Raw genomic sequence first — 24051 nt, 5'->3', positions numbered from 1 at the left:
TTCAGTTCGTCTACCCAGCTTTCCAGCTCTCTCTACTTCTCCCCTTCAGCAGTTCCATAGGGTTCCTGAATATCCTCCATCAGTGTATCCAGTACTAATGGGAACAGAAAAGAATTCATGGCTGATTCTGGCTTTTTCCATTGACTAGCAGGACTGAGTCAGGCACACAAGTGTGACAATGTCATTGCAGGTTGCTGGGATGAAAAAAAATACCCAGAGCTCTGAACTTAGTGCAAAACTTCTGGGCATTTACGGCCCTTCTCATGAACTCCATTTTGTTTTTTTGTTTTTTTTTCTGCTCTGTTGAACAGATGCAAAATAAAGCACTCCAGCAAGGAACTGAGTTATCCTGATGCCTTCAGGCTGTTAGAGCTCCAAGCTACCCCAACAAAATAACCAAGAGAAAAATAAATCAGATGTTATCAGGCACTGAAACAGTTTGTTTTGAAACAGCAACAGGGTAAGCTATGGGTGTAATGGTAACGAGATGAAACGGGGTGAGATAATGTTTTACAGTTTGAGTCTACAAGAATTTGCCTTTGTGTACAGTACTTAGTATGTAAAATAATTATTTATTTTAAACAAACATAATATGACTCACCAAAAGTCTGAGGCATCTTACAATCAGAAATATAAAAACAAACAATAAAACAAAATACGAGAAAAAAATCCTGTCTGGTTAAATCACACAGTTCAACTGCTAATATTCAGCAGCACTTAATGGTTAGTGCTACTAAATATTAACACTAACCACCGTAGCACTATCTGGTTGAGAGCCAGGGTGGTCTAGGTGTAGAGTTGGGGCAGACCTAGGTACCGCAGATATTCAAATGCCAGTGCCCAGATAGCTAGTGGGGCATTTATGCCCAGTTAGCTACTGGTGTGTAGCACTGGTTATCCTCCAGGTGCCAACAGTCAAATATATACCATCCCTGAATATCCAGGCTTCATTTAGCCTGCAATGGTTAGTACTTACAAAAGCACAGATTCAATGGGAGCAATATTTAGCCTGCAGCAATCAATCTACACTGGCATTATCTTAGCAGTGATAACAGGAATTAGACTATGCAATACTTCGTAAAAGCCTTAGTCAGGCTAAATTAGGTCAACAATTGTGGGTAGGTTTGCTAGGTACAGTGGTGGAAATAAGTATTTGATCCCTTGCTGATTTTGTAAGTTTGCCCACTGACAAAGACATGAGCAGCCCATAATTGAAGGGTAGGTTATTGGTAACAGTGAGAGATAGCACATCACAAATTAAATCCGGAAAATCACATTGTGGAAAGTATATGAATTTATTTGCATTCTGCAGAGGGAAATAAGTATTTAATCCCTCTGGCAAACAAGACCTAATACTTGGTGGCAAAACCCTTGTTGGCAAGCACAGCGGTCAGACGTCTTCTGTAGTTGATGATGAGGTTTGCACACATGTCAGGAGGAATTTTGGTCCACTCCTCTTTGCAGATCATCTCTAAATCATTAAGAGTTCTGGGCTGTCGCTTGGCAACTCGCAGCTTCAGCTCCCTCCATAAGTTTTCAATGGGATTAAGGTCTGGTGACTGGCTAGGCCACTCCATGACCCTAATGTGCTTCTTCCTGAGCCACTCCTTTGTTGCCTTGGCTGTATGTTTTGGGTCATTGTCGTGCTGGAAGACCCAGCCACGACCCATTTTTAAGGCCCTGGCGGAGGGAAGGAGGTTGTCACTCAGAATTGTACGGTACATGGCCCCATCCATTCTCCCATTGATGCGGTGAAGTAGTCCTGTGCCCTTAGCAGAGAAACACCCCCAAAACATAACATTTCCACCTCCATGCTTGACAGTGGGGACGGTGTTCTTTGGGTCATAGGCAGCATTTCTCTTCCTCCAAACACGGCGAGTTGAGTTCATGCCAAAGAGCTCAATTTTTGTCTCATCTGACCACAGCACCTTCTCCCAATCACTCTCGGCATCATCCAGGTGTTCACTGGCAAACTTCAGACGGGCCGTCACATGTGCCTTCCGGAGCAGGGGGACCTTGCGGGCACTGCAGGATTGCAATCCGTTATGTCGTAATGTGTTACCAATGGTTTTCGTGGTGACAGTGGTCCCAGCTGCCTTGAGATCATTGACAAGTTCCCCCCTTGTAGTTGAAGGCTGATTTCTAACCTTCCTCATGATCAAGGATACCCCACGAGGTGAGATTTTGCGTGGAGCCCCAGATCTTTGTCGATTGACAGTCATTTTGTACTTCTTCCATTTTCTTACTATGGCACCAACAGTTGTCTCCTTCTCGCCCAGCGTCTTACTGATGGTTTTGTAGCCCATTCCAGCCTTGTGCAGGTGTATGATCTTGTCCCTGACATCCTTAGACAGCTCCTTGCTCTTGGCCATTTTGTAGAGGTTAGAGTCTGACTGATTCACTGAGTCTGTGGACAGGTGTCTTTCATACAGGTGACCATTGCCGACAGCTGTCTGTCATGCAGGTAACGAGTTGATTTGGAGCATCTACCTGGTCTGTAGGGGCCAGATCTCTTACTGGTTGGTGGGGGATCAAATACTTATTTCCCTCTGCAGAATGCAAATAAATTCATATACTTTCCACAATGTGATTTTCTGGATTTAATTTGTGATGTGCTATCTCTCACTGTTACCAATAACCTACCTTTCAATTATGGGCTGCTCATGTCTTTGTCAGTGGGCAAACTTACAAAATCAGCAAGGGATCAAATACTTATTTCCCCCACTGTATGTGGGACCCCTCAGGTTAGGGCAGCCATTTGTTTTTTTTTTTTAATTTTAAGAAAACCTGCCACCTGCAGCTGCTTGTGCTCCACTCCTGTTCTCCCCTCCCCCCAAATAACTGCAGTGACAGCAGTAGTGGAGGCTTGCATCTGCAGGCCACATCAGGAGAGGGAGTACAAGAAGCTGCACTCAACCACCAGAGTGAGCTAGTCCCCCAACATACACATTTATCCCAAATAGTGTTAAATTTGAAGCATTCTGCCTTCAGAGACCCCCTAGCCCCTCCCCTAGCAAAGGGGAGGGGGAAATCAAGGAATAAAACAGCTGCATAGACTTTCTAATAGATTATGAGATAGTGAACAAGAGCCTGTCTACAAGCTTTAAACAAAATGTAGGAAGGCTTCTGCAATGGTGATTTTTGATATGGAGAACACCTTTCATAAATCATGCTCCATTGGAAGGTTGGTAACCTATCATTTCTTGATTCTTCTCCATATCAAACCACCATTGGAGGAGCCTCCTGTGCTCAAGGGCCTCAACATTACGTCACTTATGAAGCCACCATTTGAACCGGTGGAGGAGGCTCCCCTTAAGCATCTCACCTAGGAAGTACTCTTTCTAATAGTAATTACATCAGCTGAACGAAAGTAAACAGTGAGCTTTAATTACCTATGAACCATACACTCAGTTTCAACCAAAATTGTAACACTTTTCCATGTAAACAAGGAACTAGTACTTCCTATATTTTGTCCAAAGCCTGTAAACCAGTCTTGCTTGTAACTGAATCCATTATAAAGTCTATGCAGCTTCTTGTTTCTTTTGACCCCAAAAGAATTGGCATTCCAGTTGCCAACTGAACACCAGCAAATTGACTAGCATCCTACATACAATTCTGTTATGAACACACAGGTGCTCCACTAAATGCTAAGGTAATCGGATCAGGCCCACTGAAATGACTGTAGCTTTTCTAAACTATTTTGCTGGATACTCTTTGGTGTTGTCCCAGGGGTGTGCTGGTAAATTTTTAACAACGGGCTCTCTTTCTGGGCATAGCCAGCCCTGCAATTTGGGAGGGGGGCCTCCATGCATACCTAGGCCCACTAGGCATACCTTTGCTGGCAGCCAATAAATGGACTGCCACCACTCCCCGCTGCTTGTTTCTGGCTCTGAGCAACATGCTGGGATGTCTTGCACATGCACGAGAAGTCCCAGCCTGCTTCTATGAGCTGGAAACGGAGTGGTGAGCAGCAGCAGCAGCAACCTACTTACTTGGCTGGCAGGGATCAGCATCTTCACCAGCAAAGTAAAAGAGATTTCAGGAGGGGACCCCGAGCCCACATTTTGAGAGCTTGTTATTTTCAGATTAAGAAGTCAACAAAAAAGTTTGGCAGGCAGATAGCCTTTCATGGCTAACTCATCTGAAATTTGTACTAGTGCACACTTAAGGAATCCTGTGCCGAAGGAATGGATCCTCAGGAGCTTAGTCAAGATCGGGAGGCGGGGCTGGTGGTTGGGAGGCGGGGATAGTGCTGGGCAGACTTATACGGTCTGTGCCAGAGCCGGTGGTGGGAAGCGGGAGTGGTGGCTGGGAGGTGGGGATAGTGCTGGGCAGACTTGTACAGTCTGTGCCAGAGCTGGTGGTTGGGAGGCGGGGCAGACTTGTACGGTCTGTGCCAGAGCTGGTGGTTGGGAGGCGGGGCTGGTGGTTGGGAGGCGGGGATAGTGCTGGGCAGACTTGTACGGTCTGTGCCAGAGCCGGTGGTTGGGAGGCGGGGCTGGTGGTTGGGAGGCGGGGATAGTGCTGGGCAGACTTATACGGTCTGTGCCCTGAAGAGCACAGGTACAAATCAAAGTAGGGTATACACAAAAAGTAGCAAATATGAGTTATCTTGTTGGGCAGACTGGATGGACCATGCAGGTCTTTTTCTGCCGTCATCTACTATGTTACTATGTATGTTACTTAGGGGGGGGGGGCGGAGGGTTGGACAACAATTTCATAGAATGGTATTTAATGAGTACACAAAATTTTTTAGTCCATCATCCACCAACACATCTTTAGCACAATTCATAGTACAGAGCCACCTCACTGAACCATTAAGACTTATACAATCCCGCCACCCCTTCCCCCAATTATACAGAATTAAGTGAGTTACTATTAATTATTACTTTATCTTAGAGTGTGTTTATAATAAAAAATAAAATTAAAAAGCACAAGATATTGCTACTGTCTCACAGCTAGATCTGCTATACATCCTTCAAACGAATGTCGTTTGGTAAAGGAACCATATGAAGAAAGCCTGCCTCATTTTTAAAAATTCTGTATATTTTTCCATATGGGAAAATTGTACCATGTGGAATATTTAAGAGGATGATTCCCACCCCCCAAAAAGAGAGATCCAACTGTTGCTTAAAACTAAATCAGTAAGCTTAATTTTTCTTTCAGAATTTCAGATCTTTGAGGAGATTAATTTTATTTCAATGCTTTTTAAAGCTCCTCCTACAGAGTCACTCCAAAACTGGGCTATTTCACCCACAGCTGGGCTACTTTTGTTTCCCTGTTTGCAAGTCAAAAATCCTGTGGGTCAGTTCAGCTAAATTTCCTATTGCCAGCATCTAATGTGAAGCTTCTTAATCCTAATCTGCCTTGTAGCATTATAGGCGGAATAGAAGTCTGTAAATTTTAACTATCAACTTTTCCACAAATTAAGGGCTACAAAAAACAGTTTACAAGATAGGCCAACGCCTACATGTATATATAAAAAAGAAAAAAAGAAAAATCACACACAAACCATTACATTCACCAATAAAAATTTCAATTAAAAAAGTAGTAAATAAAGTCAACACTAAATAATAAAGCCATGAAACCCAAAGACAGTATGTGCCAGCATTCCCCTCTCCTGCTTCATATTTTCTCTTCTGGACACAGGTGGCAGAACAGCAGAACACCTTTTCCCTCCAGCCCAAAACCTGCAGCTGTTACTAAATTTTCCTGCCCTAAACCTGCTGAAGCCTCCACCACTGAAATTGTTGGGACTCCCCCATTTACTTCAAATTTGTTGCATTTATATACACAAACTTGATATACCGCCAGGGCCTGCAGCATAGGAATAAAATCAGTTTACAAAAACAACCATCTGCTGAGATGTAGAGTAGCACTGCGGGCCAAAATGGATGAAAAAGAAGGACTGGGGATAAGGGTGAAGAGTAGGATTTGGAAGGGCGATGCTGAGAAGGGGAAACATGGATTTTTGATTGGGCCTGGGTGGGTTTATGATTTACTACTACTACTTATCATTTCTATAGCGCTACTAGACGTACACAGCGCCGTACACTTGAACATGAAGAGACAGTCCCTGCTCGACAGAGCTTACAATCTAATTAGGACAAACGGACAAATAAGAGATAAGGGAATATTAAAGTGAGGATGATAAAATAAGGGTTCTGAACAAGTGAATAAGGGTTAGGAGTTAAAAGCAGCATCAAAAAGGTGGGCTTTTAGCTTAGATTTGAAGACGGCCAGAGATGGAGCTTGACGTACTGGCGTCCTTCTCACAGGGTCGCCCAAATCGGCATAATCAAAAGCCGATTTTGGGTGTCCTCAACTGCTTTCCATATTTAGTTTATGGCAGAGCTTCCCAAATTGTGGGTCAGAATTTCAAACAGGATCACTATTTGGGTTGTCTCTCTACAGGTGCATCATTATCTCGCACCTCCAGTGGGGGGGGGGGGGGGTCACATGACTTTGTCCTTGATCGTGGGGTCGCAGCCATAAAAAGATTGAGAAGCATTAGTTTATAGTTTGTTTGAATTTACTATACCACTTTTGGTAAAACAGAAAAAATGGTTTATAACCATATTAAAATATAAGTTAAGAAAAGATGACCATGGTCATACAGGAAAGGGATACCAGTACTGGTTAAAAAGTGAGAAGAACAGAGAGAAAGAGGGAAGGCAAGAGGTGTTAGGGTAGGGCTGACAAGCTCCCGTTTGCTTTTGGTCAAAATGTTGAGGGAGAGGACAGAAATTCCTTTGCTTTCCTAGTCAGGGGCTGGGGGGGGGGGGGGGGCATCATGATCCCTGTTCATCAACTGTATAGTAACATACATAATGGCAGATAAAGACCTAAATGGTCCATCCAGTCTGCCCAACAGTCACACTCATTATCAAGTCATGATTAAACCAGCAATGAATATGATATAAAATACTTGATCACTGCCTCGCTTTGGCATTTCTGGGACATAGAAGTCCACCTGGCCCTGACCTTAGGTTCCAACTACTGAAGTTGACATTGAAGCCCACTCCAGCCTATCCAAATTCATCTCGTCAATTGTGGGACACAGACCATAGAAGTCTGCCAAGCACTGTCTTCACATTTCAAGTTACTAGAGTTTGTTGAAGCCCTTTCCAGCCCATCCTAAACCGGATTGCCATATATGGGACCCAGACCGTACAAGCTTAGTTCTTCATAGCCATATCCTTCATTTTCTAATTAGAGATCCTCTTTGTTCATCCATGCCTTCTTGAATTCCATCACCATTTTTTTCTCCATTACCTCCCTTAGGAGGGCATTCCAGGCATCAACCACCCTCTCTGTGAAAAATAATTTCCTGATATTACTCCTAAGTCTACCACCCTGCAACCTCAATTCATGTCCTTTAATTTTACCATTTTCCCTTCTCTAGAAAATATTTTTCTATATTAATGCCTTTCAAGTATTTAAATGCAGTGCTATACATAGACACACAAAAAGACAGTCCCCTACTCCTTGGAGCTTACAATCCAGCCTGCCAAACAAAAATACCATTTAAAAGTTCATATCATATAAAATGCAGTGTGCAGAATACAAACACATCCTGCTGCACATAAAGATAACTGTGCAACCAGCACTCTCAGCTCTAAACCTAGCTGTCTCCTAACTCTTCTTGCACTCAAACTTTAACATTGAAGCTGTTGTACAGCAAAAAAAACATCTGAAGCAAAAGTACAGTAAACTATAAAGAAATAAGTACAACACACACATCAAACTCAGTGGCAAGGACACTAATATGCCTGCAAAGTTTCTAAGTAAAGTCTCACGAAGCCAGTGCTTGAAGTCTCGAAAGCCATTTTAAAGGAGCAGCGGCAGCAGGCAGGAAAGAGTGGGGTCCTTTCCTGCCCCAAAGAGGCCACTAGGATGCATTATGGTAGGTTCAGGTGGGTGAGAGAAAAAGCCTGCCCGCAAATCATCAAAACAGACTACTTGGATAGTTTAGATATTGGAGTGGTTTTCGTAGACTGAAAGCATGCTTTTATCAGTTTGGGGTCAATTTTCAATAAAGCACTTAAGTATGAATAAGGACTAAATGAGAAAAGAATAAAATACACAAAGCGTGAAATGTGTGGTCCATCCTTTAACAGTAGACTAAGAACACAAATGCTCCATGACAGACCTCATAGGAGATATTTGCAAGGTTTACGAGCTTCAACAGCTACAAACTGCACTATCCGACAGCATAGAGGTTGGGCAGGCGACACAACCTCTTCCCTGTCTCTCAATTCTCTTCCATATTCCTTCCTCTTCCTGTCCTATTTACTGTTGTAATTCTTTTCCATGCTTTAATTATTTTATTGCATACCACCCTGACAGGATTTCTCTAGTGTAGTATATAAAGTCTAAATAAACTTGAAATTTAAATAGGTCATACTGTGGGGAACTGAAATCCATTCCTGCCTTACTAGCTCTCTGAAAATGCTGCTGAGTGAGGTTATTTAAGAGCACAAGCAGCTTGGATATTGTATGTTGTCATGAAATTGCAGAACACTCCTTGAATGCTACTTTACTTAGACTAATGCACTGTCGTGACTGACACCCACTCCCCATCCATATTGGATTCTAGCCATAATTAACTTGTAACTTCTTATTTAAACATTTTATGCCATTTAGTATGAGTGAGAACAAAGGTGTGTGCAGGGCTGACGTTAGGGGGTGGCAAACAGGGCAATTGCCCTGGACCCCCATACTACACGGGGCCCCAAACCTACCTCAAGCTGAAGAAGGCATAGGCTGAAGATGAGCTTTGGGGCCCCCTCCCCAGTTTTTGCCCTGGGCTCTTGAATGTAACACCAACCGTGGGTGTGTCCGATACACATTCACAGGGTTGGTCTTAGAAATTATAGGGCCCTGTGCAGACCAGTTCTGTGGGGCCCCACCACCCTGCTTAGCCCCGCCCCTTCTTGACAAGATGTGTTTTAAAATGTTTTATTTATGAATTTTCAAATGAAGACCAATCAAACAAAACTTGTACAGGAAAACTAATTCAAATAAGCACAATACCATCATAGGAAACCTAGTATTAAGCATTGAAAATAACCAGAAGTTATTCAGTTCAAATCCACTACAAGTAGGAGTTCCAATTCTCATAAAATAGAAGAGAATATGTGGGCAAATTCCCCCAATACTGTAAAACTTGACACATATACATACATTTAATGGTTACTTCACAAACCCTGTCTGATGTTATGGCAAACTAAAATTAAATTAAAGTTTTGAAATCGCCTCAGTATGACCAACACACAATCCCTCCACTGCAAAACACTAAGCACAAACTAATACAAAAACACACTCAGCTTACTATATCATAACAGCTCTAATTGGTGATACGCTGTAGCCGGCTCGCTAGAGCTGTTTGTTAGATTTAAGAATTTTGGGCTCTGGTACCCTCCTGGTGTTGGCATCTCCTCTGGCTTAGGCATCTTCTCCCTCCCCCTCTCTGCACTCACTCTCTTTGTTTGGGCCCCCCCCCCCCCACCCCCATCTCCTTGCCTCTTCTTGTTCTGCCAGTGCAGTTTTTTAAGCAGTGCTGGCACACTTCAGCAGGAACAGGCTGCTTCAGCCAATCCACTTCTACAATTACCCGCCTAATCACTTCCTCTTTCTTCCCTTACTTAATCTCTGCACACTGTATCTGATATTCTGGAATGACAATGTCATAACAAAACTATGTAAGCCACATTGAGCCTGCAAATAGGTGGGATAATGTGGGATACAAATGCAATAAATAAAATAAATAAATAAAATCCCGTGGGGCCTTCCTTCAGCCCTTGGGAGCAGGATAGGCTGAAGAAGGCCCCCGGGATTGGGAGCAGCAGCCTGCTCTTGCTGATGTGTGCCAGCACTGCTTAAAAAAGATTAATTGCGGAAGAAGAGGCAAGACGGTGCGGCTGAACTGCTCTATCCACATTGTGGTTCTTTATTGTTGGTAGCAGAGATTCGTAGTATTTGTGCAGAGATGTTTTCACCTAATAAAGGGCCACCAAAACAGGCATGTTATGAGAATCAGGTGTTTAATAATCAAACTTACTATTTACAAGTACAATAAAAAATTTAATTAGGTTGAAAAAAACCTGGGACCATTTAACATCTTTTCTTTCTTTTTCCTATGCCTATATCAAAAGAAAAAGATGGCATGTGGTAACTTTCTCCTTTTATTTTGTGGTTTGCAGTGGTATATTACAAAAATGCACTTGTCTATTTTTATTACTACTATTTCACAGACAGGTATTGAATAATGAGGGAAGGGCTTCCTTCATGCAGAAGTTCTGTCCAGAGTCAGTCTAAATATGCTGATATGCACAGATGGGGAGAGGGACCTTGGGATGATGGTGGCAGAGGACCTTAAAGCGAAAAAACAATGTGATAAAGCAGTGGCCATCGCCAGAAGGATGATAGGCTGTATCAAGAGAGGAGTAAACAGCGGGAGGTGTACAAGTCATTGGTGAGGCCCCACCTGGAGTACTGTATTCAGTTTTGGAGGCAGCATTTTACTAAGGCTGTAAAAAGACTAGAAGCAGTCCAGAGGAAGGCAACAAAAATGATATGGGGTTTGTGCCAAAAGACATATGAGAAGAGACTGAAATACATAAATATGTATAGCCTAGAGGAAAGAGGGGACAGAGAGATATAATACAGACATTTAAATACTTCAAAGGTATTAAAATAGGAACAAATCTCTTCCAGAGATGGGGAAATGGCAAAACTAGAGGACATGAACTGAGGTTGCGGGTTGGTAGACTTAGGAGTAATATCAGGAAATTATTTTTCACGGAGATGGTGGTTGATGCCTGGAATTCAAAAAGGTGTGGGATGAACATAGAGGAACTCTAGAAAATAGATGTTATAATACAAAAATAAAAAGTTTAGGATAGGCTGGAAAGGGCTTCAATGGCAACTTCAGTAGCTGGAACCGAGGACCGTGCTAGGCAGACTTTTACTGTCTGGGTCCGGCAAATGACAAGACTTATTCAGATAGGCTGGAGTGGGCTTTAACATCAACTCCAGTAGGTGGAAAATAAGGACAAAGTTGGGCGTACTTCTATGGTCTATGTCTCTGAAACACCAAAGAAAAACTAATATCATCATCACATTCATTGCAAACTGGATGGACTGTTCAGGTCTTTGTCTGCCGTCACTTACTATGTTACTATTCCTGCACTACCTGGATTTTCAGCGCTGTGATGGCACAGAACTATATAATGTATGGGTGCTCTGGTTTCTAAGAAACACTAGTCTTATTTGTTGTTTTCCAGCTTCAGGAGCCCTGCTACTTCGCTGAGGGAGCTAAGTGGCATCTTTCTTTACAAAACAGTTAATTTACTGCTGTTTTATTATGAAGTTTGCCTGTGTTGAGTGAATACTGTCTGCTTGTAGAACATGTTTTTAAAATTATTATTATGGGGAGAATTCATTGTTACTGTTCTGGGGGGAGCACCTGGGCCTTTGAGAAAGTAGCACCTTTATGGTGGTTACTGTAGTTTTGGAGAGTGGTGGGGATTTGGATGGACGGGTTGTGGGAGATTCTAGTTCATACTTTTAAAGGAAGGGGTTCTGGCTATGTAGATTATTTTAACTGGTTAGGTGACATCCAGAATTTTTGATTTGGCCACTTGGTATGCCACAAATAACCCTGTGGTGGGGGGGGGGGGTGGCTGGGACACCCCTCTGGTCCTTTTTTTGTTACGGTCCTTTACACGTCTCATTCTATAGGGATTTCTAACCCTTAAAAATGTATTAATTTGTGTGTGTGGGGGGGGGGGGGTCCACTCTCCTATTAAGCACCAAAATATGGGGTAGGCATTGAACAAGAGAGGGATGTCTATAGATTTCCTATAAGAAACCCATTTATCTGCAACCGAACATGCAAAATTTTGTAAATGGTGGGTGGGGGATTATTTTCATGTTCCTGCCCTGCAGGAAAGCTGGAACAATTATATTACTTCACAAGGGGATTACTGTGGTGCCTCAAGAGGTTATCTCAGACCCGGAGGGTAGATATGCTATTGCCTTGGTTACCTTACACCACATAAGTGTGTTTTATGTAATATTTATGCACCCAATACTTATGTTAAAAACTTTTATACATCCCTGCTTAAAATCCTCCACCAATATGATGACATTCCAATAATTATGGGTGGGGATTTTAATGAAGTTTCTGACCCTCTACTGAATAGGTCACATGTGTCTCGTGCACCTCAATTTGCTGCCCCGGTGGGGGGGGGGAGGGGGAGATTTCTCACCTCTGTGGGGCTTTCGATTTGGTGGACGTCAGAAGAACACTACACCCCACAGAGTGTGATTGCACACATTTGTCTCGGGGCCCTTCTACGCTATCCTGGATAGACTACATACTTCTATCTTGAGATCTCTTTCCCACGGTGGTGGGGGTGGATATAGGACCAATTGAGATCCCTGATCATGCATGGTTAGTCCTAACATTTGGTCTTTCCATGGACCCAGTATCAATATCCCAATGGCAATTTCCTACTAAATTGTATCGAGGAGCCAAATTTTTGGATTATATAGTGGAGAAATGGAAGTACTATGAGCAATGTAACAAGGCTCATGCCAATGATCCTATTCTCTATTGTGAGGCAGAGAAAGTTGTCCCGAGGGGTGAGATTTTGCACAAGTGATTCACAAATTGTACAAATCACCCTCAGGCTAGGGTTTGGGCTAATGGGGGCTTGACCACTTTAATCAATGTTCAGAGGAGGTATGTGATAGGGGTGCCCATTGTTTTTTGTTCTCACTATTGGACCCTTAGAGATGTACAAACTAATCCAGAAACAGTGGGTTATCAGGTCTGGGAGAGTTAATTTAAGATTGCAGCCTTCTCTAATCTCCTGGTTTTCCTTTGGGATCCCCATAAATCATTACCAATTTTATTGGAGTTTCTACGAGTATGGGGATTTTGCGCGGTTACACTTAAATGTAGATAAATCAGAGACTTTGGCAGGCTTTGTGGCGGAGTTGGTGGGGGGGGGGGTCTCATTTCCACTTTAGTGGGCACAAGGTTCTTTCCGCTATTTAGGGGTCCATTTATCAATAGTTTGTATTTAACAGAGTTGGGAAGGGCCTTTTACAGGATATCCACATGCAGTTGCCTCTTTGGGCACACTTGTCTCTTTTATTGATGGGAATAATATAGCTATATCACATGGTTATCTTTCCACAATGGTTGTATGTCTTCCAGACCCTCCCTTTGCGTTTATTGCAGAAAGACATCAAGGCCTTACAATGCTTGGCGAGTGCCTTTTGTTGGTCAAGTAAGAAACCAACATTACGATGGCCTTATTTACTTTGTAATTGGCGGAGGCGGTCTGGGCCTTCCTGATATCAAACTTTATAATCATGCTTGTCTGTTACATCTGTGGGATTGGATTATGGACACCAACCACTATACGGATTTGCCTCTCAAGAAAGCTTTTTTTTTTAAACCTTAGCATCCAGTTGCTCTTTTGCATGCTCAACCTACTTTGACTGCTGTGGCAATTGTGGAGAGATTTGCTCTTGGTGTGGAGTCATCATCCCCACAGTACAGTGCTGTTGCCCAGGCGGGGAGTGTGAATTTTTAACTCAGTAAGTATCATGTAACCTTCCAGCGCTGGCAGTGCAGGGTCTGAACAGAGTCGAACATTGGTTGCATGAAAGCTCTTTATTGTCATTTGCTGATCTACAACAGATTTTCCTTTATGTTGGCTGATCATTTTGCATATAAGCAATTTGTTAGTTATTTTCATGCTCAGCTGTCTTGATAGTAAGCTCCTCTCTTTTGGCGCTTGAGTGAGGGAAATTTTTTTGAAAGCGATGCCATCTCTTGGTTTCATAAACTTTACTAAACAGCAGTCAGCTCATAATTACACAGCTGTACAGGAGGCTTGGCAAAAGTGGGCCATCCATTGGAATGTATATTATGTGGTGCTCTGTTTACACAAATTCCAGAGGTGGTTCATCAGACCGAACTATAGGAATGTCAGTATAAAGGTGCTGCGTTGCACTTATTTTTCTCAATATCATGCTTTTCATGCAGGATGTGTGGACACCCCCTGTTGTCTCAAATGTTGAGCCCAAGATAAGGAAAAACAAAGTGAGGAGAACACGGGGAGGATGTCCAATGAGTCTAATTCTGACAAGCATAAAATGACCCTTTGGACATCCCAAGAGTCTATAATTCTGACAAGCAGAAAAACAACCCGATGCGGCTGTGTTTCAGTATAAAAGGCCTGCCTCAGGGGTCAATGTAGCTCTTGTGCTCTTGACAATAGGACTATACAAGAGAAGGAAACAAGGTCCTCGATGTGGAACCACTATGCAATCTATAAGAGAAATGCCGCTGTGTTTGACCACCGTTGAAACAGCGATTGTCAGTGACATGATACTAGCATACATTTTCTCATGGTTTTTGGTCATTTAGTTGATCAAAGTTTTTGGGTGGCTCTCTCTCTCCTATTTGCAGTGTCTTTTGGAACATTCTCTGGTTTTGTCCATGGAGGGCCTTTTGTTTCTTAACCCATCCAGTTTGGGCTCCCAGAATAGAGGCAAGAGTCTTTTTTTAGGGAAAGCATATATTGTGGGTAAGAAATGCATATTAAATTATTGGCTGCAAGACTCTTTTTTTGGTATTGGAGAAATAAATGACTGACATGCTTTGATGTGGGAATCGTATGGGGCTAGTACCCATCCCAAATGGGGTTTCTTCTTATTTGGGACCCTTACTTGGCTTTGATTTTGTCAGTTGCCTATAGCCTGGTTCTTAATAGATTTCAAACTCTGTCTGGTTTATTTATTACATTTGTATCCCGCGCTTTCCCACTCATCGCAGGCTCAATGTGGCTTACAAAGTAACAATAGGACATTACCTCCTATCCCATGACCCTCCAATTTACTACTACTACTAATAGCATTTATATAGTGCTACCATTACCTGCTTAGCCATAATGAGTGCGTGTGGGGGTGGAAGGACGGCTAGACTTCTGTGGTTCAAGGTTATAAGAGTCCAGACCTTAAGCTGTTCTATGTATGGCCAATAGGAATAGAGGTTTTGGGTGTTTTTCTGCTGGGGAGATTGTTCATTCTGCTATTGTTCTTGGAGATGCGATTATTATCTGGGTTTCTCTCTTTTTCAATAGATTCTTTAATAATATTTTGCTGAGAAATTCCAAGCTCTGAAGAGTTTGCATAGTGGTCCAAAGACACCTACATTTCCTGAGGTGCACAAGGTAATATAAACCAGTCATCTAGGCACAGGAACATGAAGAGATTTTTTCTGAAGATGAGTTGCAGCAACTGCTAAACATTACATGAAGACTCTGGGTACCGAATAAGGAGACTGAAGCATTGCACTGGTAATGTCCAGCCAGGAAAACAAAACATTAACTTCTAGTGAGACGGGTAGATGTAAATTTAATGAGGTCGGCCAACCATTCTGACCAAAGAGCAGTATGATGGAGGGAGAGTGTTTATCTTGAACAGTTCTCTCTACAAAGAGAGTAAGAGAGAGAGAGTTCCTTTAGGTCCAGGTTGTTTTGAGAATAAGGAAGTATCTGAGTATAACTTTTGGCCCCTTCCAGTAAGCAATTGTTGAAGTTGAACCATTATACTTAGCTAGGAATAAGGTGTTACATGGGAAAATTAGGTTCTTACTGTGATAATTTTCTTTCCTTTAGTCATAGCAGATGCAGCCATTACAGATGGGTTGTGTCCATCAACAAGCAGAGGGAGATAGAGAGCACACTTTTTCAGTGCCTCATACCAGCTTGCTCCACTGCCTCTCTTCAGTATTTGAAGCTTCCAAAGCAGTATAGGAATAACATGAGCTTTCCCCACAGCGAACGATGGCCCTACAACAAAGGGCATTAACTCAGAATGGAGGGAATGAAACATCCTCCCGGAGGGCATAAACTCATCCTCCACTGAGACATAACTAGAGGGATTAAACTCATCCTCCCGGAGGGAATAAACTCATCTTCCAAAACATGAAACTGGAGGGAATTAAGTCATTCTCCTTTAATTTAACAAGAATCCTGAAGACTGTTTTCCGACTTTCTCCCAAGGACGGAATCTCCAGGAAACATGAACAGAACCTGAAATAGATTTACAGCAGATAGCAATCAGACAGGGAGGGATCATGGCTGCATCTGCTATGACTAAAGGAAAGAAAATTATCACGGTAAGAACCTAATTTTCCCTTCCTTGTCATCAAGCAGATGCAGCCATTACAGATGGGATGTATCAAAGCAATCCCTAGATAGGGTGGGAACAAGCCCCACCACGCGCCAGCACTTGCGCTCCAAAATGTGCGTCCCTCCTGGCAGCCACATCCAGCCTGTAATGTCGGGCAAAAGAGCTTAGAAGCCCATGTTGCTGCACTACAAATCTCTTGAAGAGAGAGTGCTCCAGTTTCAGCCCAAGAAGAGGAAATTCCTCTAGTGGAATGCGCCTTAAAGCCATCAGGCGGAGGCCGGCCGGAAAGCAAATAAGCTGAAAAGATAGATTCTTTGAGCCAGCGGGCAATAGTGGCTTTAGACGCTGGAGACCCTCTGTGAGGACCTGATAGCAAAACAGATGATCAGAGGTCCTGAAAGAGTTAGTAACTCGCAGATACTGCAGCAGAGTCCTGCGCACGTCCAACAGGTGCAATTGCCCAAAAGATTCTGGAAACTCCTCCTTGACAAAGAAGGGCAAGAAAATAGGTTGGTTTAGGTGAAACACTGAAACCACCTTAGGCAAGAAGGAAGGCACGGTCCGAACCGTGACCCTGGACTCTGAAAATTGCAGAAAAGGGTCTCTACAGGACAGCGCCTGGAGTTCTGACACCCGTCTCGCCGAAGTAATGGCCACTAAAAAGATGGCCTTCAGTGTAAAATCTGTCTCTGAAGCACGCCGAAGCGGTTCAAAGGGAGCACCCTGAAGGGCTTTCAGCACTAGCCCCAGGTTCCAAGCTGGACAAGGTGCACGCACGGGAGGACAGAGCCAAAGCACCCCTCTAAGAAACCGTGCCACATCTGGATGAGCAGCTAAAGACACGCCTTCAACCTTGCCACGCAGGGAGGCCAACGCTGCCACTTGCACCTGCAGGAAATTATAGGCCAAGCCTTTTTGTACACCATCCTGCAAAAAGTCCAGAATCGGAGAGACAGGAGCCCGCAGGGGTGTGATCTCTTTGGAAGCACACCAGACTTCAAACTGGCGCCAAATCCTGGCATAAGCCACGGAAGTGGAACGCTCTCTCCCAGGGCACCAGTTCCATGGTGGCCGTCATCGATCCAAGCAGCTGGACAAAGTCCTAAGCTCGCGGGCGGGGCATCCTCAGGAGCAGACGGACCTGATTCTGAAGCTTGCACCGCCTTTGCTCGGGTAGGTACACATACCCCCAGGCTGTGTCGAACCTGGCCCCCAAATATTCTAGAGACTGCGAGGGGGTCAGGTGACTTTTGGCCAAATTGACTACCCAGCCCAGAGATTGAAGTACTGAGACCACTCTGGCTGTTACATGCTGACTCTCTGCAGCAGTTTGCTCGAATGAGCAAGTCGTCCAGGTACGGGTGAACCCAGTGGTGTGCTGGAGCCGGCTCGCACGAGCCGGTTGTTAAATTTTCTTCCGGCTTGCGAGCCGGTTGTTGAAAATAGGGAGCCGGCTCTGGCTCTCCTCCCTCCCTCCTCCCTCCCTCCGGATCCGCCTCACCGCCTGCTTGTTTTTTTGAATTCTTTGGGGCAGGCAGTCTTGCCTGCCCGCTTCCAGCGCTGACTGTCCTCCCTTGCCGATTCGCGCTTTAAAAATGGCCGCCGATACTTCCAGAGGCGGCCTCGCAAGACTTCGGCTGAAGTCTCGGCGGCCATTTTGAATAGCGAATCGGCAAGGGAGGACAGTCAGCGCTGGAAGCGGGCAGACAAGAGTGCCTGCTCTGAAGAATTCAAAAAAACAAGCGGGCGGTGAGGGACCGGATCGGGAGGGAGGGAGGAGAAGAATTCACGATACAACTTGGGAGGGGGTGGCAAGGGGAAAAAGGGAGTTGCTGCTGGACATGCGTGGAGGGGGTCGCTGGGTATGGGTGCATGCAGGGCAGGGGAGAGGAGGGTACACTGCTGGACATGGGTGCATGCAGGGGAGAGAAGGGTCACTGCTGGACATCTGGGTGCATGCAAGGCAGGGGAGAGGAGGGTACACTGCTGGACATGGGTGCATGCAGGGCAGGGGAGAGGAGGGTCACTGCTGGACATGGGTGCATGCAGGGGAGAGAAGGGTCACTGCTGGGCATCTGGGTGCATGCAGGGCAGGGCAGAGGAGGGTCGCTGGGTATGGGTGCATGCAGGGCAGGGGAGAGGAGGGGAGAGAGAAGAAATGCTGGACATGGATGGAGGGGAGAGAAGAGTGAGGAAGGAGATGAGATGAGGGAAAAGGAAGAGAGGAGAAAAACTGCACATGGATGAAGAAGATAGGCAGAAGCTGAGGACCAGAAATGAAGAAGAAAGGAGGAAAGAAATAAATGGAAAGGAAGCCCTGGAAACGTAGTTAAGAGGACAGATAGCAGCAGAATCGGATACTGGGTCAGCATGATCAGAAAAACAGTCACCAGACAACAAAGGTAGAAAAAAAATCATTTTATTTTCATTATAGCGTTTGGAATATGTTCACTTTGAGAATCAGGTGCTCAACATTAAAAGTTTATATTTATTTACTTATTTATGGCATTTTATACCACATTAAACATGAATTAGATTGGAACCTGGGATCATTTAATTTTTTTTCCTGGAGAGAGTAATGCATTGCCCCCCCCCCCCCCCCCCACGGCTATAGCCAGCTCTGCAATTTTGGGGGGGGGGGGGGCACCGAGGTGGACCGGAGAGAGAGCCTGTTAAAAATTTACCAGCACACCACTGGGTGAACCCGAATACCCTCTCGCCTTAGAAAGGCAGCTACTACCACCATAACCTTCGAAAAGGTGCGGGGAGCTGTGGCGAGGCCAAAAGGCAAGGCCCGGAACTGGAAATGCTTTCCCATCACCGCAAACCTCAGAAACTTCTGGTGCGGGGGCCAAATTGGTATGTGCAAGTAAGCTTCTTTCAGGTCCAGAGACGTGAGAAACTCTCCTGGCTGTACCGCCGCAATGACGGAGCGCAGGGTTTCCATATGAAAATGCCCCACTCTCAGGGACTTGTTTAATTCTTGTAAGTCCAGAATAGGGCAAAAAGACCCTCCTTTTCGCGGCACCACAAAGTAGATGGAGTAGCGGCCGCAGCCGTGTTCGGCGGGTGGTACCGGGGACACGGCCCCTATCTGAATCAGACCTTGTAAAGTCTCCTCTACCGCCGCCCGTTTGGCGGCAGAACCGCATCAGGACTCCACAAACACGTCTCTTACAGGGGCGTCGAATTCTATTCTGAAACCGTCTCTGATCAGGTCTAAGACCCACTGATCTGAGGAAATGTTGGCCCACTCCTCGGCAAAGAGGGAAAGACGTCCTCCGATGACAGGACTCGAGGAGAGGGTCAGCGCACCATCATTGAGAGGGTCGCCCCTGAACTCCAGGCCTTGAGCCAGTGGCTGTGGAACTTTTGTCCAAGCGAAAGGAGTTCCTCTGCTGAAAACGGGCATGAGAAGTGAACCCAGCAGAACGCCCTGGGCGGTACCTTCGAGCTTCACGGAAGCGAGGTCTGTAAGAGGAGTGGACCGCCGCACTCTTAGAGGAAGGCCGAGGCCTATTTTCAGGCAAGCGCTGGGGTTTAGCCTCACCCAGGCCCTTCACAATTTTCTCCAACTCCTCACCAAACAGGAGAAGGCCTTGAAAGGGCAACTTCACCAACCTTTGCTTAGAGGCCATGTCCGCCGCCCAATGCCGTAGCCAAATGCCATGTGTTTAGCCGAAGCTCTGACAATATCATAAAGGACGTCAGCAAGAAAGGACAAGGCCAACTCCATCCGCGGAGCCACATCTGAAAAGGGCTCCGCTCCATCACTGGGCTGTTCCACTGCCTGTTGCAACCAAGCCAGACAGGCTCTAGCAGCATAACAACTGCATGCAGACGCCCGAATAGTGAGACCTGCAATTTCAAATGACCGTTTAAGTGCTGATTCCAGTCTACGGTCTTGAATATCCTTCAGGGCAACACCTCCTTCAACAGGGAGGGTAGTTCTCTTTGTCACAGCTGTGACTAGGGCATCCACTTTAGGCATAGCAAAGTGAGCCATATGCTCCTCACCAAGAGGGTATAATTGCCCCATAGCCCTGGAAACTTTCAAAGGTCCCTCGGGGTCAGCCCATTGAGCCGAAATAAGCTCTTGGATGGAGTCATGCAAAGGAAAGGCTCGAGCAGGCTTTTTGGTACTAGCCATCCTAGGATTCACAGAGGAGGCTGTGCCACTGGCAGGGTCCTCAATAGAGAGAGCCTGCAGGGCATCAGAAATAAGCGCTGGCAGCTCATCACGGTGGAAAATCCTCACCGCGGAGGGATTGTCCAGATCCTGAGTCACTTCTGCACCAGACTCTGGCTCCTCAGACCATGAAGGCAGGCCTGCCAGAGTCCTCCGAATCCTCGCAGCCCGACCATGGGGAGGGGGGGGGGGGGGGAAATGGAGGTGCAGCACTCTCTGAAGGGGAACGAGCCCTTCTGCGCTTCATATTCTGCCAATTATCAGGGAATAACGCCTCAGAGGGCATACCCAGGCTAGAATCCACCGGGGGGGGGGGGGGCATTAGAAGAGGCCCCTGCAGGGCTTTGTGGGAGAGCTCTTTTAAGCATGCATGCTTTATGCATTAATAAGACAAAATCAGGGGAGAAAAACTCACCCTGGGCACCCGGATCTCTGCCGGGGCTAGTAGCTCTCATATCAGCTTCACTCCGAGGCCTCCCCCCCGGGCTCAGGACTCTCCGTCTCAGCGGAGGTCGCGCCATGTGGTAAATTCAAAATGGCGTCCGCTGCCAGCTCAGAGCGTGAAGAATCGTCGCTCGCCATGCTCGGGCGCAGGCTCTAACGTCTGTACAGCACAATTTACAGAGCTCTGCTGCTGATCTGCGCTTGCCACACTTGGAACAGCGCTTTACTGTTTCCGCAGCCATCACCGAAAACGGCAGTAAAATTCAAAATGGCGGTTCGCGCCAAACCGCCCCGATCATGGGCCCACCCCGGAGGAGTCAGAAAACACTCTTACCTCACTGGACTGAGTATCACAGCTTCGGCCCCACAAAAAGGCAAGGAAAAACCTCTGTTCCTTTTTTTTTTTTTTTTTTAACGCTGTGAGGAAAGCAGAGGTAAACAGAACTCCGGAGGCTCAGGTGAGTGGGAAAGGCAGGGAAAGGGTGAACCTATGTGCCTGCATCCACTGTTGGTGGGAAAGGACAGGGAAAGCTAAGCAATGTGTCCACATCCACGGAGGTATGGGTAAGGCAGGGAAAGGGCGAACCTATGTGCCTTTAAAGTGAAGCTGCTATAGCCTCCAATACCCCTGCTAACAACTGGGAAAAGCACAGGAGCAACCTCCAGGTAGATTTTAGATGGAGCTCGGAGAAGCTGCAGCCACTCTGCTAGGGGAGATAGAGAATACTGAAGAGAGGCAGTGGAGCAAGCTGGTATGAGGCACTGAAAAAGTGTGCTCTATCTCCCTCTGCTGGTTGATGGACACAACCCATCTGTAATGGCTGCATCTGCTTGATGACAAGGAAAAAGGTCTTTATTGCAAGACAAATCAGCACAGAAAGATGCTTTGTATGGCTACAACAGCACAGCTGAAAAATTGAGAAGCAGAAGCAGTTCTACAGGAAAAGTCTGTACATACAAGGAATTTGTCACATCTGTACAGTACAAAACAAAAAGTTACAGTTAAGCAAAAACAAATCACCTAACTACTTTTCTTATGCATGTGAAACACTTGTTCCTTCTGCCTGATTCTGTACAATGGAGGAAAAGCAACACTGCACGCAGGAACGTTTTTTTCAAGTTAAAAATGTTACTAGAGTTCACTGCAGGTTGACTAAACAACATAAACTGAATGCAAGCATTTCCATCTGAATTGTATCTAATGTTGCTAATTTGCATTTTTGTTCCACCCACCCTTTTGACTGTGAAAGGACCAAACAGTGCTGAAGCCTGCAATGGCATAGCTTGGTAGAGACTCCCAGCCCCTGGAGGTGGTAAGTCTTGAAGGGCAATATCCAGGTATTACAAACATATCCCCTATGAGATGTTGAAGATAAGATCAAATCTACCATTCTGATGGAGCCTAAGAACATTAGTATTTGACTTCTGGAGGAATTAAAGCATTAGACCTGGGCATCACCTGAATGTGTTTCTAGTTAGAGCATATTCCAGTTCAGACTCCTCTTACTGACTTACAAGTGCATTCTTTCTGCAGCTCCTCAGTATCTCTCCCTAAACTCCTCCCTTGGAACTCCATTTATCAGGTAAGTTACTCTTATCTGTATCCTTCTCCTCCACTGCTAACTCCAGACTCTATTCCTTCACTCTTGCTGTGCCGAACGTCTGGAATAGACTTCCTAAGTCAGCATATCATGCTCCATCTTTGGCCTTATTTAAACTCAGGCTAAAAACCCACCTTTTTGAAGCAGCTTTTAATTCTTAACCCGTTATCCATTTGTTCCACACCCATGTTGTTTTAATCACTCTCTTAATAAACATAATTCCCTAATCTCTTATTTGGCCTGTTTGTCAATAGTATGTAAAACCTCTGTCAAGCAGAGATCAGGGATTGTCTTTTATGTGTTTGTGTACATCTTGTAGTGTTACATAAATGGTTAGTAATTCTAGAAGTAGTACAGCATAGATGTGATATAGTGTCCTGGACCAGGCCCACTGGAGGCCTCTTGAACACTGGGAGGAGAGGAGTGCTTTCAAGGCTGTAAGATTTAATCCCGAGGGCTAGACTCCATTTCACCTCTGTTTTGCCTAGTGTCTACTCCACCTAATGGAATGAAAGAATTGTGCACTCGGTTTCTAAAATATTCCTTCTTTGTTTATTGTGAGATTGCTTACGCACCTCAGTGTGCTTGAGGCTTAGCATCTCTGTGGACATCTGAGTGCACACTAACCCAGCTTGTCGCAGATGAGGGAGTAAGGACTGAAGCTGTGCTAAGGCAGGAGCCCTCTGCTAGTTTATCTCACAGGAAATGGTTCAGGGTAGAAAAGGTTCCTCACTGCAACATTTGGCCTCAGCAGCTGGTTCACTGGATACCGGGGGGGGGGGGGGGGTGGATGTACTGCTTGAGCAACATTCTGCCTTGCTTTCCTAGTTGCTTCCTTTGTATTTACCAGAATCCTATTTAGGCAGGGCAAAGAAGCTTATCCTCGGTGGAGTGCAGCAGCCTAGAGAACTGGGTTTGATTCGCACTGCAGCTCCTCATAACCCTGGGTAAGTCAGTTAACCCTCCATTGCCTCAGGTACAAAATAAGTACCTGTATATAATATGTAAACTGCTTTAACCACAGAAAGGTGGAATATCAAATCCAATTCCCTTTCCCCTTTTGTGCCCTGACAGGGTACATGGGAAAGCAGATGGTGCAATATCACTTGAAGATCCTGCAGTGCCTCCTCCTGCAGCCCCACCTGGGCAGGCAAACTGCTGGGCACCGAAACCATACTATTTTTTCCCCATGACGATATGTGAAACGTTGTCTAGAAGGACTGTGTGGCAGTAGAAGAATGAGGTAAGGAGGAGTAGGATGAAATGTGGGCATTTCTGCACATGCTCAGGAAGCCTGGAGGCTATGTGGGATTTTAGAAAGCTTTTCCAGAATCCAAATTGAAAGTCACCGGATGATGTTACCCAGAAGTAGAGTTGTATCTCCCCAGCCTGTCCATAGAGAAGGAGGTCTTAGTCTTTCCTGATACAGAAGAAAGTACCAGAAATGACTGCAGAAGTGCCAATGAATCTTTCCCCACTTCTAGAACACATTTAGTGCCATGGTGATTTCTGGCTTTGGGAATAAGTTTCAAAAGGCACTTCCACAAGTAAATGTTTTAAATGCAGAAATATCCTTTTATAGAATTGCCCTGAATG

At 45.1% G+C, this 24051-nt stretch overlaps 1 protein-coding gene across 2 annotated transcripts in view; it reads right to left on the bottom strand.

Annotated features, from left to right (window-relative positions):
* The window catches only part of GRTP1 (growth hormone regulated TBC protein 1), an 80123-nt gene that overhangs the window by 14256 nt on the left and 41816 nt on the right, over nucleotides 1–24051 (bottom strand). The gene's annotated exons all lie outside the window — the stretch shown is intronic.

The sequence above is a fragment of the Microcaecilia unicolor genome, chromosome 4 (assembly GCF_901765095.1).
Source record: "Microcaecilia unicolor chromosome 4, aMicUni1.1, whole genome shotgun sequence".
Taxonomy (NCBI): Eukaryota; Metazoa; Chordata; class Amphibia; order Gymnophiona; family Siphonopidae; genus Microcaecilia; species Microcaecilia unicolor.
Note: the sequence above shows the minus strand (reverse complement) of the source record. Positions and strands in the feature narration are given on the sequence as shown.